This window comes from Salmo salar, chromosome 03 (genome assembly GCF_965601325.2).
Source record: "Salmo salar chromosome 03, fSalSal1, whole genome shotgun sequence".
Classification (NCBI taxonomy): domain Eukaryota; kingdom Metazoa; phylum Chordata; class Actinopteri; order Salmoniformes; family Salmonidae; genus Salmo; species Salmo salar.
In genome coordinates, this window is record NC_138293.1 from 84,549,073 (window position 1) to 84,567,174 (window position 18,102).

Consider the following 18,102-nt stretch of genomic DNA (forward strand, 5'->3'; position numbering starts at 1 on the left):
GAACACTTCTCCCTCTCCGTCTCTCTCTCCCTCTCCATGTCTCTCACTCTCTCTTTCTCCATCTCTCTTTCAATTTCAATTCAATTTCATTTCATTGCCAAAGCAAGTGGAATAAACAAGAATTAAAACTGAGTAGAAACAAATTTAACAACATCAACAAAAAACTATTAACAGTAAACATTGCAGTCAAAAAGGTTTCAAAAAGATAAAGACATTTCAAGTGTTATATCATCAGTTATGTACAGTATTTTAGCAATGTGCAAATAGTTGTAGTACAAATAGTAGTACAAATAGTACTACAAATACCACCAATACTTATAAACAGATAAGTATCGGTGATATTTACTATGTTGTTTGTACTCCACTGGCTGCCCTTTTCCCATGGCAACAAGCCACACATCTTGCCACTGTGATTGCACATGGTGGTATTTTGTCTAACAGATGTGGGAGTTTATCAATGCTGGATTTGTTTTCAAATTCCTTGTGGGTCTGTGCAATCTGTGGGAAGTATGTGTCTCTAATTGTGGTCATACATTTGGCAGGAGGTCAGGAAGTGCAGCTCAGTTTCCACCTAATTTTGTGGACAGTGGAGACATATCCTGTCTTCTCTTGAGAGCCAGGTCTGCCTATGGCTAAGTCTCTCAATAGCAAGGCTATGCTCACTGAGTCTGTACATAGTCAATGATTTTCTTAATTTGGGGTCGTCACAGTGGTCAGATATTTTGCCACTGTGTAGTCACTGCTCAGGGCCAAATAGCATTCCAATTTGTTTGGCTGATTCTTTCCAGTGTGTCATTTAGTTATCTTTTTACTTTCGCATAGTTTGGTTGGGTCTGTTTGTGTTTGTGAACAGAGCCCCAGAACCAGCTGGCTGAGGGGACTCTTCTCTAGCTTCATCTCTCTGTAGGTGAGGGCGTTGTGGTGGAATGTGTGGGCATTGCTTCCTTTTAGGAGGTCGTAGAATTCAATTTGGGATGTCAAGTTTTATGTTCCTTTTAATGACATAGAAGGCCCTCCTTGACTTGTCTTTCAGATCGTTCACAGCCTTGTGGAAGTTACCTGTGGTGTTGATTTTTAGGCCGAGGTAGGTATAATTATTTGTGTGCTCTAGGGCAATAGTCTCTCTCTCGCTCTCTCTCGCTCTCTCTCTCTCTCGCTGTCTCGCTCTCTCGCTGTCTCTCTCTCTCGCAGAGAGTGTCAAGAGATGTATGTCAAGAGATTTCCTTTACTCACGAACACAACTCAGAGGAGTTACTTCAGACTCAACTTACACAGGAAAACTGTCTATTGATCTAAATCAAGTCCATGTTAGCACAGAGACCAACATCAAGAGATAAAGAGAGAGAGCGAGAGAGAGAGAGGCCGTGTTCACAATCTGTCTTGCCTACTACTTACAAAAACTACATACTGTATATTAATTGTACTACATACTATTTAGAACGTACTGTTTAGTAAAAACAAATGAAGTAAGCAACACATATTACCACACTAGGCTCATACATACTGAGAAGACATCATCTAATGGGCAATTACGTTGATTCCCAGCATTAGTTCATTTTAGAACAATGCATCCACTTATCTGATTATCAGCTTTTGTCAAACCCGTGGGTCTGGAAAGATGATTCTCTTCTTCAATAGTGTGCAGCAAATTCTTCTAGATGAACAACCGAAATGACTATGACATCCTGGCATTTAAAGCATACTCAATTGTAAAAAATGTGCATACCGAAAATGCCTACTATTTAGAACACAGGTATTCGGACACGACCAGAGCGAGGGAGGGAGAGAGAGAGAGAGAGAGAGAGAGCGAGAGAGAGAAAGGGGGAGACAAATGTACAGTCACTCTAACCTATAATAGTCCTTAGTAAGTGGTGACACGTAGCTATAGTGGTCCCTTGACCAGTGCTTCACACTGTCACATCCTGGAGGCTGCCCCGGGGCACTGGGCAATCTCATGGTGGTTAGCGGCCCGTCTCAGGGCTGTGGGAGACTGGTGGGGGCAGTTGGGGATGGTGGATTGAGAAGTAAGGAAAAGGGGGATTTGAAGACTTGGAATGGAGAGAATAGGGCAGTGAGGAGGAGAAGAGGAGAGGGAAGGAAAGGACAGGGAGAGGTAGGCATATGTCTAAAAGAAGGTATAAGGTAGTGAGAAGGAGGTGAGGAGAGGGGTGGTGGCAGTTTACCTCCTGGGTAAAGCAGGGCAATGGAGGTGGACTCTTAGACATATCAGTTCATTCGTCAGAGTGGCAGCTATGTGACTAGTCGGCCATCTTGAGTCAGATTGTCTCTGGAGACATCGTTCCCACTTCCCAGGAAATCACTGTCAAATAACTTCACCCCCCCCCCTTTCCTCCCTCTCTCTCCTTCCCTCAGCCCTGTTTCATCCCCCTTTCCTCTCTCCCTCTCTCTCTCCCTCCCTCAGCCCTCTTTCATCCCCTTTCCTCCCTCTCTCTCCTTCCTTCAGCCCTCTTTCATCCCCCTTTCCTCTCTCCCTCTCTCTCCCTCCCTCAGCCCTCTTTCATCCCCCTTTCCTCCCTCTCTCTCCTTCCCTCAGCCCTCTTTCATCCCCCTTTCCTCCCTCTCTCTCGCCCCTAGTGTATTATGTCCTTAAGCTCCAGCCTACAATGCAATTTCTGTCTGTCTGTCTGTCTGTCTGTCTGTCTGTCTGTCTGTCTGTCTGTCTGTCTGTCTGTCTGTCTGTCTGTCTGTCTGTCTGTCTGTCTGTCTGTCTGTCTGTCTGTCTGTCTGTCTGTCTGTCTGTCTGTCTGTCTGTCTGTCTGTCTGTCTGTCTGTCTGTCTGTCTGTCTGTCTGTCTGTCTGTCTGTCTGTCTGTCTGTCTGTCTGTCTGTCTGTCTGTCTGTCTGTCTGTCTGTCTGTCTGTCTGTCTGTCTGTCTGTCTGTCTGTCTGTCTGTCTGTCTGTCTGTCTGTCTGTCTGTCTGTCTGTCTGTCTGTCTGTCTGTCTGTCTGTCTGTCTGTCTGTCTGTCTGTCTGTCTGTCTGTCTGTCTGTCTGTCTGTCTGTCTGTCTGTCTGTCTGTCTGTCTGTCTGTCTGTCTGTCTGTCTGTCTGTCTGTCTGTCTGTCTGTCTGTCTGTCTGTCTGTCTGATTCAGTTGTACAACTACCTAGGTAGCCCCCTCTCTCTCTCTTTCTCTCAATTTCAATTCAATTTCATATAAAGGGCTTTATTGGCATGGGAAATATATGTTTACATTGCCAAAGCAAGTGAAATAGAAAATAAACAAAAGTGAAATAGAAAATAAACAAAAGTGAAATAAACAATAAAAATGTACCTTAAACATTACACTCACAAAAGTTCCAAAATAATAAAGATATTTCAAATGTCATATTATGTCTATATACAGTGTTGTAATGATGTGCAAAATTTGCACCATTGTAAATACAACCTATATTTATGTTTATTTATTTTCCCTTTTGTAATTTAACTATTTTAACTATTTAACTGGTCTTTTGTCCAATCACATCAGATCTTTTCACATCAGATCTTTTTCAGAGTTGATCTGATTGGTCAAAAGACCAATTAGTGAAAAAAGTAAAAGAATTGGGCTGCCTGTCTAAATGCAGCCTTACTTTCTCTCTCTTTTTTTCTCACTGTTTGGACACTGCGTGTCCATATATACGCAGAGTGCACAAAACATTCGGAACACATTCCTAATATTGAGTTGCACCCCCTTTCACCCTCAGAACAGCCTCAATTCATTGGGGCATAGACTCTACAAGGTGTCGAAAGCATTCCACAGGGATGCGGCCCTTGTTGACGCCAATGCTTCCCACAGTTCTTTCAAGTTGGCTGAATGTCCTTTGGGTGGTGGACCATTCTTGATACACACGGTAAACTGTTGAGCGTGAAAAACTCAGCAGCGTTGCAGTTCTTGACACACTCAAACCGGTGCACCTGGCATCTACCACCATACCCTGTTCAAAGACACTTCAATCTTTTTTCTTGTCCATTCAACCTCTGAATGGCACACATACACAATCCATGTCTCACTTAAAAATCCTTCTTTAACCTGGCCAGTCATGGAAAGAGCAGGTGTTCCTAATGTTTTGTACACTTAGTGTAGTTTTCCATATAATAAAAATAGCCCAAGGGCATACTAAACAATAACACAAGGCAATGCTAAAACACAGGAAAATACAAAAACACATCCCAGTAGTATAGGCAGGAAGTTGAGGGATGAGTCAAATATATAAACCGGTTTCTCATGGTACTGTTCCTGCCAAATCCAGACATATGAACATAATTAGTACAACTTTGGCCACATGGGATTGATAGATAGGCAATACTTAAACAAATGATGGAGGGTACAGGTCAGTGTTTCCCAATCCCAGTCCTCTGAGAGAAGAAGAGGGAGAAGGGGAAGGAATAAAGGAGGAGCGAGGAGTTGGAAAAAACATTCTATTATGTTTTGTTTTGGAGTTCCTTGACATTGCTGTTGTTTTGTGTTAAAGTAAAATGTTTGAAAGGTAGGATAATCTCACATTTATTACATTTACATTACAATTAAGTCATTTAGCAGACGCTCTTATCCAGAGCGACTTACAAAATGGTGCATTCACCTTATGATATCCAGTGGAACAACCACTTTACAATAGTGCATCTAAATATTTTAAGGGGGGGGGGGGGGGGGGTTAGAAGGATTACTTTATCCTATCCTAGGTATTCCTTAAAGAGGTGGGGTTTCAGGTGTCTCCGGAAGGTGGTGATTGACTCCGCTGTCCTGGCGTCGTGAGGGAGCTTGTTCCACCATTGGGGTGCCAGAGCAGCGAACAGTTTTGACTGGGCTGAGCGGGAACAGTGCTTCCTCAGAGGTAGGGGGGCCAGCAGGCCAGTGGTGGATGAACGCAGTGCCCTTGTTTGGGTGTAGGGCCTGATCAGAGCCTGAAGGTATGGAGGTGCCGTTCCCTTCACAGATCCGTAGGCAATCACCATTTAAGTGCTATGGTTTTGTGTTTTGCATTGTGTGTGTTTTGTGTTTCTGTTGTATATTTTCTGTTGTTGTTGGTGACTGTCATACATTAAAATTATAGAAGTAAAATCTTTGAAAAGAAGGATAATCACATTTATGTGCTATGCCAATACAAATGCAGTCTGAGTGCCAGTCTGTTTGTGCTATCATGCCAACTCATTGTCACTCAATGGCTGCATTTACACAGGCAGCCCAATTCTGATCACTTTTCCACTAATTGGTGTTTTGACCAGTCACATCAAATCTTTTCACTTTAGATATTTTTCAGAGCTGATCTTATTGGTCAAAAGACCAATTAGTGAAAATAAGATCAGAATTGGGAGGCCTATGTGAAAGCAGCCATTAAGTCACATACAGTGCCTTGCGAAAGTATTCGGCCCCCTTGAACTTTTCGACCTTTTGCCACATTTCAGGCTTCAAACATAAAGATATAAAACTGTATTTTTTTGTGAAGAATCAACAAGTGGGACAAAATCATGAAGTGGAACGAAATTTATTGGATATTTCAAACTTTTTTAACAAATAAAAAACTGAAAAATTGGGCGTGCAAAATTATTCAGCCCCCTGAAGTTAATACTTTGTAGCCCCACCTTTTGCTGCGATTACAGCTGTAAGTCGCTTGGGGTATGTCTCTATCAGTTTTGCACATCGAGAGACTGACATTTTTGCCCATTCCTCCTTGCAAAACAGCTCGAACTCAGTGAGGTTGGATGGAAAGCGTTTGTGAACAGCAGTTTTCAGTTCTTTCCACAGATTCTCGATTGGATTCAGGTCTGGACTTTGACTTGGCCATTCTAACACCTGGATATGTTTATTTGTGAACCATTCCATTGTAGATTTTGCTTTATGTTTTGGATCATTGTCTTGTTGGAAGACAAATCTCCGTCCCAGTCTCAGGTCTTTTGCAGACCTCATCAGGTATTCTTCCAGAAACTTCCTGTATTTGGCTCCATCCATCTTCCATCAGTTTTAACCATCTTCCCTGCCCCTGCTGAAGAAAAGCAGGCCCAAACCATGATGCTGCCACCACCATGTTTGACAGTGGGGATGGTGTGTTCAGGGTGATGAGCTGTGTTGCTTTTACGCCAAACATAACGTTTTGCATTGTTGCCAGAAAGTTTGATTTTGGTTTCATCTGACCAGAGCACCTTCTTCCACATGTTTGGTGTGTCTCCCAGGAGGCTAGTGGCAAACTTTAAACAACACTTTTTATGGATATCTTTAAGAAATGGCTTTCTTCTTGCCACTCTTCCATAAAGGCCAGATTTGTGCAGAATACGACTGATTGTTGTCCTATGGACAGAGTCTCCCACCTCAGCTGTAGATCTCTGCAGTTCATCCAGAGTGATCATGGGCCTCTTGGCTGCATCTCTGATCAGTCTTCTCCTTGTATGAGCTGAAAGTTTAGAGGGACGGCCGGGTCTTCGTAGAGTTGCAGTGGTCTGATACTCCTTCCATTTCAATATTATCGCTTGCACAGTGCTCCTTGGGATGTTTAAAGCTTGGGAAATCTTTTTGTATCCAAATCCGGCTTTAAACTTCTCCACAACAGTATCTCGGACCTGCATGGTGTGTTCCTTGTTCTTCATGATGCTCTCTGCGCTTTAAACGGACCTCTGAGACTATCACAGAGCAGGTGCATTTATACGGAGACTTGATTACACACAGGTGGATTCTATTTATCATCATTAGTCATTTAGGTCAACATTGGATCATTCAGAGATCCTCACTGAACTTCTGGAGAGAGTTTGCTGCACTGAAAGTAAAGGGGCTGAATAATTTTGCACGGCCAATTTTTCAGTTTTTTATTTGTTAAAAAAGTTTGAAATATCCAATAAATTTCATTCCACTTCATAATTGTGTCCCACTTGTTGTTGATTCTTCACAAAAAAATACAGTTTTATATCTTTATGTTTGAAGCCTGAAATGTGGCAAAAGGTCGAAAAGTTCAAGGGGGCCGAATACTTTCGCAAGGCACTGTATATAAACCAGTTTTTCATGGTACTCTTCCTGACATTTCCATTGTTGGTTCACCACAGAGGTTTGCAGTAAATCCAGACATATGAACATAATCAGTAAAACTTTGGCCACAAGGGGCCACAAGCATAAATCAACTGATGGGGTCAGTGTTTCCCAATCCTGGTCCTGGCCATGAGGACCATAAGGGGTGAATAATTTTGTTTTTACCATAGCACTAACACATTGAAACAAGTAATCAACTCATCATAAAGCCTTTTATCATTTCATAAAAGGCTGTTGGTAATAGGGCAAAAACTAAAACGTGTACCCCATTGGTTCCCCGGGACCAGAGTTTGTAATTTGAGAAACAACTGGTGCATGTGCTTTATAAGGATTTCAACTTGTATGTGACTTGTCTAGGCCCAACTGCAGCAGAGACAGTAGTGGTTATACCGAGATGGATAATCTGTGGTTGTGGTTATTTCCCCTGGAAGGACTGGATACTGTATGTCTTCCAGGGGAAACTTGATAGGTTTCTGTGCATCTGGATCCCCGTGGTTCAGTATAGGGGAGAGGATGCAGTGTTGAGAGGGGTTGGCTAGCCTGTAAGAGAAGAAGACGAGGGACAAGGGAAGGAAAGGAAGAAAGAGTGATGAGTTGGAACATAGTGACAATGCTGGATTTTTCTTCTTCTTCTTTTTCTAGTATGTTTTTGGAGTTCCTCGACATTGTTGCTGTTGTGTTGTGTTGTACATTGTGTTTGTGTTGTATGGTTTCTGTTGTTGTTGGTGACTGTCACGTGTTTAAATTATAAAAAGTAAAATGTTTGAAAGGAAGGATAATTTCACATTTATGTGTAAAAAAGTCATACAAATTTAGCATGAGTGTCAATCTGTTTGTGCTGTCATGCCAACTCCTTATCGCTCATTATCATGCCAAACATGTTTGGCTTGACCAGGCCAATGCCCACATTCCACCCTGACAATGATCTCTACTTCGGCCACAAGGGTGTGATAGAGGGCCATAATCAATCATCTAATGGAGGGTATGTCAGTGTTTCCCAATCCCAGTCGTGTGACCCTATGGGGTGGATATTTTTGCCTTTGCCCTAGAACTAACACATTTTATTAACTTGATTCAACTCATCATCAAGCCTTTGATTATTTCAATCAGGTGTGTTGGTGATAGGGAAAAAATTATAATTTTGGTTTCCCAGGAAAAGGGATTGTAATTTGGGAAACAATTATGTATTTATTTAACTAGGCAAGTCAGTTAAGAACAAATACTTACAATGACAGCGTAGGAACAGTGGGTTAACTGCCTTGTTCAGGGGCAGAACAACAGATTTTTTCCTTGTTAGCACTGGGATTTGATGTAGCAACGTTCCGCTTACTAGTCCAACGCTCTAACCAATAGGCTACCTGCCACCCCGTGTATGTGCTTAAAGGGTATTCAAACATGTTTGGCTTGACAAGCACACAAACATAACTGGGACCAGGCTAATAAAAATGACTGGAATACATGTCCATGCAATATTGTATGTCTCAAACAAGATGAAAAGACCCCATGCTGGTAGAGGAATCAATTTTATATGATCTTAGTTCATTAGTGTCTGACACCCAAACCATACAACCATTCATCTGTCCACATAAAACAACATGAAAGCATTCCAAGCCAGAAATCACAGCCGTGGGTTTATCCTATGGGGAGAGAGTCTCAAATAATGAACTCTGTATTAGGAATATAGCCAATATAGTGATATAAACATCTTCCCCTTCAAATTAATGTCTTGAACCATACATCAATCCAAGTGTAGAATCTTTTTTTTTAATTAGAATCCTGGATAGTCCTAACCTAATTAAAAAACATATCCTTTTTAACAAAAGATTTAAAAAAAAAACTAAAAAAAAACGGTAAGACTGATATTTGGAAAGGTGTAAATAAAGTTGATAATGCTAAAAACAGCTGTTGTGCAAAGATTTAATCAGTCAGCTTGGTCTCATAGAATAGACGTAACATAGTAAACGAAGATCAGAGTAACTCAATTTGTATGATATGTTACATTTGGTATGGTGACATATATAACACGAATGTCTAGTGCCCAAAGGTTGCGTGTTCGAATCTCATCAAGGACTTTAGCACTTTAGGTAATTAGCAACTTACTAATGAACTACTTACTACTTTTTAACTACTTAGCATGTTAGCTAACCCTTCCTCTAACCATAACACTTTAACCTAATGCCTAACCTTAACCCTAACCTTAACCCTAACCTTAACCACCTAGCTAACGTTAGCAACAACAAATTGGAATTCGTAACATATCATACGCATTGCAAATTCACAACATATTGTACAAATTGCAATTCTTAACATATCATACGAATTGTAATTCGTAACATATACGAAATTGATGATAGATATCCAGAAATGTAAAATACCATACCAAATTTAAGATATCATACTAATTTGAACATCCACGATTGTCCTTTACTATGTTACGTCTAACCCTAAGTCCAGGTTGCATCAGTCCTATTGCCTTAGCTTGTGCAACAGGTGAGTACTGTATGTATGGCTTTATGGTGGATCAGTAGCTATTGGTGAGAGACCTGAACAGAAGAATAGTGACGTTGTCACGTTATTGTGATATATAAATACCAGCGCAGCAGCCAGCCTCCCTCTCCAAAAGGACTAGCCGAAAAGCTCCAGATGAATTAACTGCATTCCCACCTTCAAATGAATTCTGCACCCCGCAGAGCTGGAGCTTGCTGTTTTACTTTGCTAACAGTAAACTACCCATTCATCACAATCAAACAAGATACTTTGATTTGATAAGAAAATTTATCTTAGTTTACATAACAATAATGATTAGATTGTAGGCGTTTTGAGATCAGCAAAGATGCAAAAACGGATTATTGAGTGTGTGCTGCTCCTGCTTGGAATTGAGACGACGACTTGAACGTTGACTTGATCGTTGTGTAATATAGTCAATTTCTTCAAAACATTTCGTTGCTTTGATACAAGTCTTTAACAGCACCACGTCGAAAAAGGCGCGCGTCCGAAGTGGAAAAGATATGGAAATGCGCACTGCGCGAATGGCTAAACTCGGACGTGCCATGGACAGTGTATGAAACGCTCAGGTAAGTCTTTCAATAGAAATGAATAAAGCGAGCAAATATGTTAGTTTTTTCATGGGAATTATTAAAACAAGATTAAAGTTACATTGTTTAATATGTCCCTAAGCAATGTAATATTAGATTTGAAGGATTGGTGTGCTTGGTGAAAGCAAGACTAATCTAACACTCTTACAGAGGAGCTACTGTACACCTGGATGGCGCGTACCCAAACTGTGAACAGGACGTTAGTGCAGTAATTTTACACGCTACACCATAGAGGGAAACAGATGCGTGGGTGGATGCAGAATCAGTAGTACTAGATCTCTTCTGCAAGGAATCTATTGATTTTGGGTCCAATCTGGGTATATGACGACAACCATATTTCTCATTACATCAAAAATAAAGTTGAGTAAAAATTATACAACCATCTGCAGTCAATTCATTAACCTCATTCATTAATCAACAATTGAACAGTTGCTGGCTAGCTGCAGTGGTGGCCTGCCCATTTGGGCGTTAGGGGCAGAGCCCCACATGTGATTGGTCAAATTGTAAAAACAATATATATATATTATATAATTCATGATTATGTTTTAAATGTTTCATAAAAGTGTGGCAAATGTGTACATTTTACTGTTTAACAAATATATTGTTCAAAACAAGTGGTGCAGTTACTTACTACTCTGCCCTTCATTGACTCTGCCAGCAGCAGCAACTCCGTGGGCGTATAGGCCGTTTGAACATTGCTTGGATTGTTTTGCCACCTATTTGATATGAGGGAGAACTGCCCCAATGAAATCACAGAATTTTATAGCATACATTTTTACAGCACTAAGTAAATGGACCACCCTGGAGCACTCAAATGTTCACTCAGTCAGAACTTCTGGGTCTGCTCTAGTCTTCCTCCCAATGAGTCTCTCACACCAGACAGCTTACTTCTGCTTGAGACTAGATCTGCTCTATCAGTTACAGATGATGCTAAAGCAAAAAGCTAATTGTATTTAACTTGTAAATAAATAATCATAACAGTCATGGAAGCCTGGGACCTGATAAACCGTACATCTACATCCAACAAGAGTGGAAGGACAGAGGGATACACTAGGTAGAACCTTCTCATCGCAGATCTGGTAGGGCAGAAAAGCATGACTGTGGCTGGTCAATTGTATTGTTTCCCCCATGGTGTTTATCAGGCGACATGTTGTGTGTTGACTTACACAGCATAAATCTGGGTTTATCACAAAGCATGATCAAATTAATTAGCTAGCTATAGTAACTTTGAGAAACATTGTGAACTAGTTTGGTAGTATCATGACACAAGGCGAGACCCAGATGCAGACACAGGAGGCAGATGGTTGGAGTCTTACAATGTTTATTAATCAAAAAGGAGTAGGCAAGAGAATGGTCATGGACAGGCAAAAGGTCAAAACCAGATCAGAGTCCAGGAGGTACAGAGTGGCTTGTGGTCAAGACAGGCGGGTGTAACAGTGTAGGTTCCGTCCCTCTCTTCGCCCCAACCCGGGCTCGAACCAGGGACCCTTACACACATCAACAACTGACACCCCACGAAGCATCATTACCCATCGCGCCACAAAAGCCGCAGCCCTTGCAACGCAAGGGGAAACCCTACTTCAAGTCTCAGAGCGAGTGACGTCACTGATTGAAATGCTATTAGAGCGCACCACCGCTAACTAACTAGCCATTTCACATCGGTTACACGGGTACAAAGTCCAGAAACAGGCAAGGGTCAAAACGAGGAGGACTACAAAAAGGAGAAATGCAAAATGCAGGAGAACAGGAAAAACGCTGGTTGACTTGGAAACATACAAGACGAACTGGCACAGAGAGACAGGAAACACAGGGATAAATACACTGGGGAAAATCAGCGGCACCTGGAAGGGGTGGAGGCAATCACAAGGACAGGTGAAACAGATCAGGGCATGACAGGTAGATTTTTGGGTCAAATGAGCCCTTTATCTACCTTTGATAAGCAGATAGCTAGCTATAGTTAGCTGGTAGCGTGTTAGCTAGTTAGCTCCCATGCCAATTTCAAGTCTTTCTAAACTAATATCTGACTAACTCGGAAATAGGAAGTTATTTCAGAATGACAGTTAACTTGCTAGCGCATCATGCTTTGTGACATTATGTTAGCCATCCCCAGTTAGACCATGTGTTTTCACTTATAGCATCTGCATGCTTGTTGCATGCTTGTTGCATTCTCCCTTGGGCACTTGTTCATATGTGAGCTGGCTGCTCATTCTAAATAGACCCACACCCCTGGGTTTCAACCAATCACAGCCGCCACTGGCTAGCTGTCTGTACTTTGCAGGCCAGAACAAATGCACATCAAGTGATTTTGTTGACAAAACATACCTGGTTCTCCGAGGACGGTTGCTTTTTCTTTGGACAAAGCGTCCTTGTATTTGGGGTTGCTGGGGTCGTACAGCAAAGGGTGCTTCTCAACTTCGATGATTCAACGGGTGTCATCCATTTTGCCAACTTTGTCCTGTCAAATCAGAATAACTTCCAAGGAGGGTTGGAGGAGGGGTCTACTCTACAGCATCCTCTGCCTCAAAAGATAATGTAGACCATCAGCTCTGCAACTGCCTTTCTGTTCATCAGCTGGTTTGAATGTTTAAATACATTTGTTACATTTTAGTCATTTATTTACATTTTAGTCACTTATCCAGAGCAACTTACATTTCATACATTTCATTATTATTTTTTTCTTCCATACTGGCCCCCCGTGGGAATCGAACCCAGAACCCTGGCATTGCAAACACCATGCGTTGCAAACACCATGCTCTACCGACTGAGCTACAGGGAAGGCCAAATGTTTCTAAAAAAAAGTATTGCTACTATACATATAACAACCTACCTCCAGTTATAAACTAGGAAGACTACAATCAATCAAATGTATTTATAAAGCCCTTCTTACATCAGCTGATGTCACAAAGTGCTGTACAGAAACCCAGCCTAAAACCCCAAACAGCAAGCAATGCAGATGTAGAAGCACCTAAAACTACAGTTTCATTTATATTTGATTTTCATACAGGTAGCCTTCTACTATTGTATTGATGTTGCCTACTACTATTATTCATGTTTCTATTACATTTTCACTATGAAGCTGAGTGAATATGTTTTTAAGTGTCAAAAAAAGATTTAAGCACTTTGTATGGTGTTTACGCATGTGGATCCGCGAAAAATAGACTCCAAACCTAATTTTAGGTTGCTGCTACAGCAGCTGCACAACACCTATGCTTTATGCACATGCTGATATAGCAAGTAACATTGACTACAGAATGACTCTTATCAACTCTGTATCAAGCAAGTCTCACGGAAATCCACGCATGGCATAGCTGGGCCGTTACATGCTCTTATTATTAGTGTGCTTGCTGAAGGCAAGACCACTCTAGATCTCTTACATAATAATATGAATAATATTTTGGGGGGCATAAATTAACATGGTGTCACGGTTGTCGTAAGATGAAGGAGCGGACCAAAGCGCAGCGTGTGTATCGTTCCACATTTTCTTTATTAAACTGTGAAACTATGCAATACATACAAATAAACTGAATGAACAAAAACAACAAACCGTGACGAAGAGTTACAACATACACTTACTCAAAATCAATCTCCCACAAACCCAGGTGGGAAAAACAACTACTTAAGTATGATCTCCAATTAGAGACAACGATGACCAGCTGCCTCTAATTGGAGATCATCCCAAACAAAACCCAATATAAAAATACAAAACTAGAACATAACATAGAAAATCTAAACTACAAAAAACCCCTGTCACGCCCTGACCTACTCTACCATAGAAAATAACAGCTTTCTATGGTCAGGACGTGACAGGACGTGACAGTACCCTCCCCCCCCCCCAAAGGTGCGGACTCGGAACGCCACCTAAAACATAAAAAAAGGGAGGGTAGGGTGGGTGACTAATGTCTATGGCGGCATCTGGTACAGTACGAAGAACCTTCTAATCCCGCGGATCCTCCAGCAGAGGAGGCGGCTTCGGTTCGGGGCATAACCCCCGCTCCGCCCGCTGATCCCTCCGCTTTTGTGTCACCGGACCCTGTATCGTCGCCGAAGGACCTGGACCGTGGATCATCACTGGAGGTTCTGGACTGCAGACCGCCGCTGGAGGTTCTGGACTGCAGACCGCCGCTGAAAACTCTGGACTGCGGACCGCCGCTGAAGACTCTGGACTGCGGACCGCCGCTGAAGACTCTGGACTGTAAGCAGTCTCAGGGGGTTCCGGACTGTAAGCCGTCTCAGGAGGTTTCGGACTGTAAGCCATCTCAGGAGGTTCCGGACTGTAAAATGTCGCCGGAAGCTCTGGACTGGGCACTGTCGCCGGAAGCTCTGGACTGGGAACTGTCGCCGGAAGCTCTAGACTGGGAACTGTCGCAGGAAGCTCTGGACTGGGAACTGTCGCTGGAAGCTCTGGACTGGGAACTGTCAACGGAAGCTCTGGACTGGGAACTGTCGCCGGAAGCTCTGGACTGGGAAAGCGCACTGGAGGTCTGATGCGTGGGGCTAGCACAGGTGGTGCCAGACTGGTAACATGCACCTCAGGGCGAGTGCGGGGAGCAGGAACAGGACACCCCGGACTGGGCAGGCGCACTGGAGGCCTGATGCGTGGGGCTGGCACAGGTGGCGCCAGACTGGTAACACGCACATCAGGGCAAGTGCGAGGAGCAGGCACAGGGCGTACCAGGCTGGATAGACTCACTGGAGGCCGGGTACGTGTGGCAGGTACAGGATATACTGGGCCGTGGAGGCGCACTGGAGGTCTCAAGCATAGAGCTGGCACAACCCGTCCTGGCTGGATGCTTACTTTCGCTTGGCAAACGCGGGGCGCTGGCACAGAGCGCACCGGGCTGTGAATGCGCACTGGCGACACAGTGCGCATCACCGCATAACACGGTGCTTGCTCGGTCACTCGCTCCCCACAGTAAGCACGGGAGTTGGCTCAGGTCTCCACCCTGACTCTGCCAATCTCCCCGTGTGCCCCCACCCAAAATTGTTTGGGGGACTGCCTCTCGTGCTTCCGTCGTTGCCGTGCTAGTTCCTCGTCTCGTCGCCGCTCTGCTCTCGCTTTCTCCACCTGTTCCCATGGGAGGTGATGCCATCCAAATTGGATCTCCTCCCACGTCCAGGATCCCTTGCCGTCCAGGATGTCCTCCCAGGTCCATTGCTCTAGACCACACTGCTTGGTCCTTTGGTGGTGGGAGATTCTGTCATGGTTGTCGTAAGATGAAGGAGCGGACCAAAGCGCAGCGTGTGTATCGTTCCACATTTTCTTTATTAAACTGTGAAAATATGCAATACATACAAATAAACTGAATGAACAAAAACAACAAACCGTGACGAAGTGTTACAACATACACTGTGGCGGATGAATCAGAATTAGTTGGGTAACATAGATAATTAAGATTTTTTATTTGTATAATATGCTTATGTGAGATACTTGTCATTAGAATGTATCCCTTTGGATAATGAATGTTGGCAGTTGCACTTTTCCCTTAGCTGGGGCTCAGTCACTTGGGGCCCAGAGAGGGGAGAGGTCAGACTTGTCTTTCAAATGTCCCTGGTGCTATGCAGAATATCAGAAAGGGAAGAGGACAGAATGGAACATTGTCTACATATGTGTGTGTTTTACTGAGGACGGGCCTCTATGAGATAGCACTGACAGAGGAGATTTACGATGTCTTTGGGTAATAACGCCTAAAGAGCATTCCAGAGGACATGAGCTAATGGTTCTGTTCTATACCGTACCAGCGAGAGACGGTTCCAGTTTGGAGTAGGAGGACCAGACACTGGTCTATACAATGAACACTGTTGACACAGCAGTTGCTGTCTGCTATGTTTTACAAATATCTTTCATACACAACTTAACCTTGTGACCCATTCTATGTATCTGTGGTTCATCATGTACGTTGAGAGGGGTGTATATTGGCTATAAAAGAGCTCTGTACTTTTGTGTAGTCACTTTTCAATGGTTCATTAGAGATAGCTCATCATTGAAAGTCAAGGGCTTTTGCAACGCTGTTATTATTAAAAATGTAGTTTAAGTATAACTCTGACTGGTGTGTGAAGTTTGTAACTCTCCTCACTTGGTAATGCAGAAATTAGCCACCACAACACTTACTCAAAATCAATCTCCCACAAACCCAGGTGGGAAAAACAACTACTTAAGTATGATCTCCAATTAGAGACAACGATGACCAGCTGCCTCTAATTGGAGATCATCCCAAACAAAACCCAACATAGAAATACAAAACTAGAACATAACAACATAGAAAATCAAAACTAGAAAAAAAACCCTGTCACGCCCTGACCTACTCTACCATAGGAAATAACAGCTTTCTATGGTCAGGACGTGACACGTGGGCTTGAATGAGAACAATTGTAATACATTGGTAGCTATTCAACATTGTCCTGCTCCTCAGCCAATTAAGCTACAAGACCAACTTTAAAATGTTCAGGCTATCCTAACTACAAAATTCTCTAAAACCTTTCTAAACAATATAAATAAATGTATTTGCATACATTTGCATAACACTTAATGGATTCAATGCCAGCCATAAGAACACAGTGGTGGACATTTTAAAAGCTACCGCTCTTTAACCATTTCAGCTACAAACATTAAAACAACTTTAACATTTTCAAAACTTTCTAAATGATAACTATTGACATTTGCATAAATTACCATAACATTACCCATCTAAAATAGCAGTAACTCTTGAACCGTTCAAGCTAGAAACACCAAACCAACTTTTACATATTTAGGCTATCAATCAATAAATCAATTCATCAATCAATCAATCAATCAATCAATCAATCAATCAATCAATCAATCAATCAATCAATCTTTCAATCTACCTACTTTTTCAACTATAACCGGTCACTACCGTTACTACTGCAGTCACTAGCACTACCATAAATACTTCAAGACAAGCTAGCAAGCACACACATATTCTTTAGGAAATGTACTTTTCTAGTATGTATGTGTTATTCTTTTCACATGGCTGAACCAACTTTATATGTATTATACAATTGTAAAATGTGAACAATTCAAAGCATGAACATTTTTTGCCTGCAGGCTTTTGCATTGATATGCAGCATTGCCTGTGTCTAGTTTTTTTTATTAGTTCAATGACTGACTGTGAAACTATCTGACTTGACGTTAGGTATCTGCCCAGCGTCACCTATCATAGCATTTTACTGTGACAGAAGTCACCCGGAGATCAGCTGATTTATTTCATGCATGTCCTTAAAGATAAGAATGTTCCAATGTGGTTAGCTAAAAATGTCATAAGATAGTTCACAAGGCCATCATCCAGAGTTTCAAATGAACAGATATGCCACTTTTCCAGTTCGTTCTTGTTGCAGGGCGCGTTGACAGGAGTTAGAATTTGACTATAGAAAACCATGCTTTTGTTATGTGTGACATGACAATTGGAGAGAAAGAAGATTACACAGGCAGCCAAATTCTGATCTTTTGCCCAATTATTGTCAAAAGAGCTGATCTGATTGGTCAAAAGACAAATAAGCAGCAAAATATCAGAATTGGGCTGCCTGTGTAAATGCAGCCAAAGAAGAAGTGTGGAAAGAATGTCACCATGCAGGTTTGCAGATAGTTGCCACGTTTCCATCCAACCATTTTTCTGTGTAAAAGGTAAGTGGTATGTAGGAGGGCAACATGATGATATTCCATTAATAGGCTATTTGCTCCAAAAAAGCATTTTCATCGCCATGTGGATTTCCACAAGTGATCACATAACCTTTCACATGTGAAATCATGTGAAACCATGTGGTTTTGGAACACTTCACATGTGATGATATTTCACATTAACCTTCACAGGTGAATTAAAATGTTCACATAATGCACTGCAAGCAAAAATGTGTCATTAGGATGTCCCCAGAACATCCTGAAATAGCCACAGTGTTTTCAACTTACAAATGTGATGTATATGATTACATTGTGTATGTATATTTATACAGTCATTATTATTCAACATGTTCTCACCCGGGAT

At 42.2% G+C, this 18,102-nt stretch overlaps 1 protein-coding gene across 3 annotated transcripts in view; it reads left to right on the top strand.

The window, feature by feature from the left end:
* The first annotated feature begins 9,509 nt into the window (after window positions 1-9,509).
* LOC106606539 (somatostatin receptor type 5) overlaps window positions 9,510-18,102 on the top strand; it is a 33,393-nt gene continuing 24,800 nt past the window's right edge. Inside the window, exon 1 of one of the 3 annotated variants that reach the window (XM_014202809.3) lies at window positions 9,510-10,084. The gene's annotated coding sequence lies outside the window, so the exon portion shown is untranslated. The remainder of the gene's footprint in view (window positions 10,085-18,102) is intronic. The other 2 variants (XM_014202811.3, XM_014202810.3) reach the window with 2 other exon arrangements.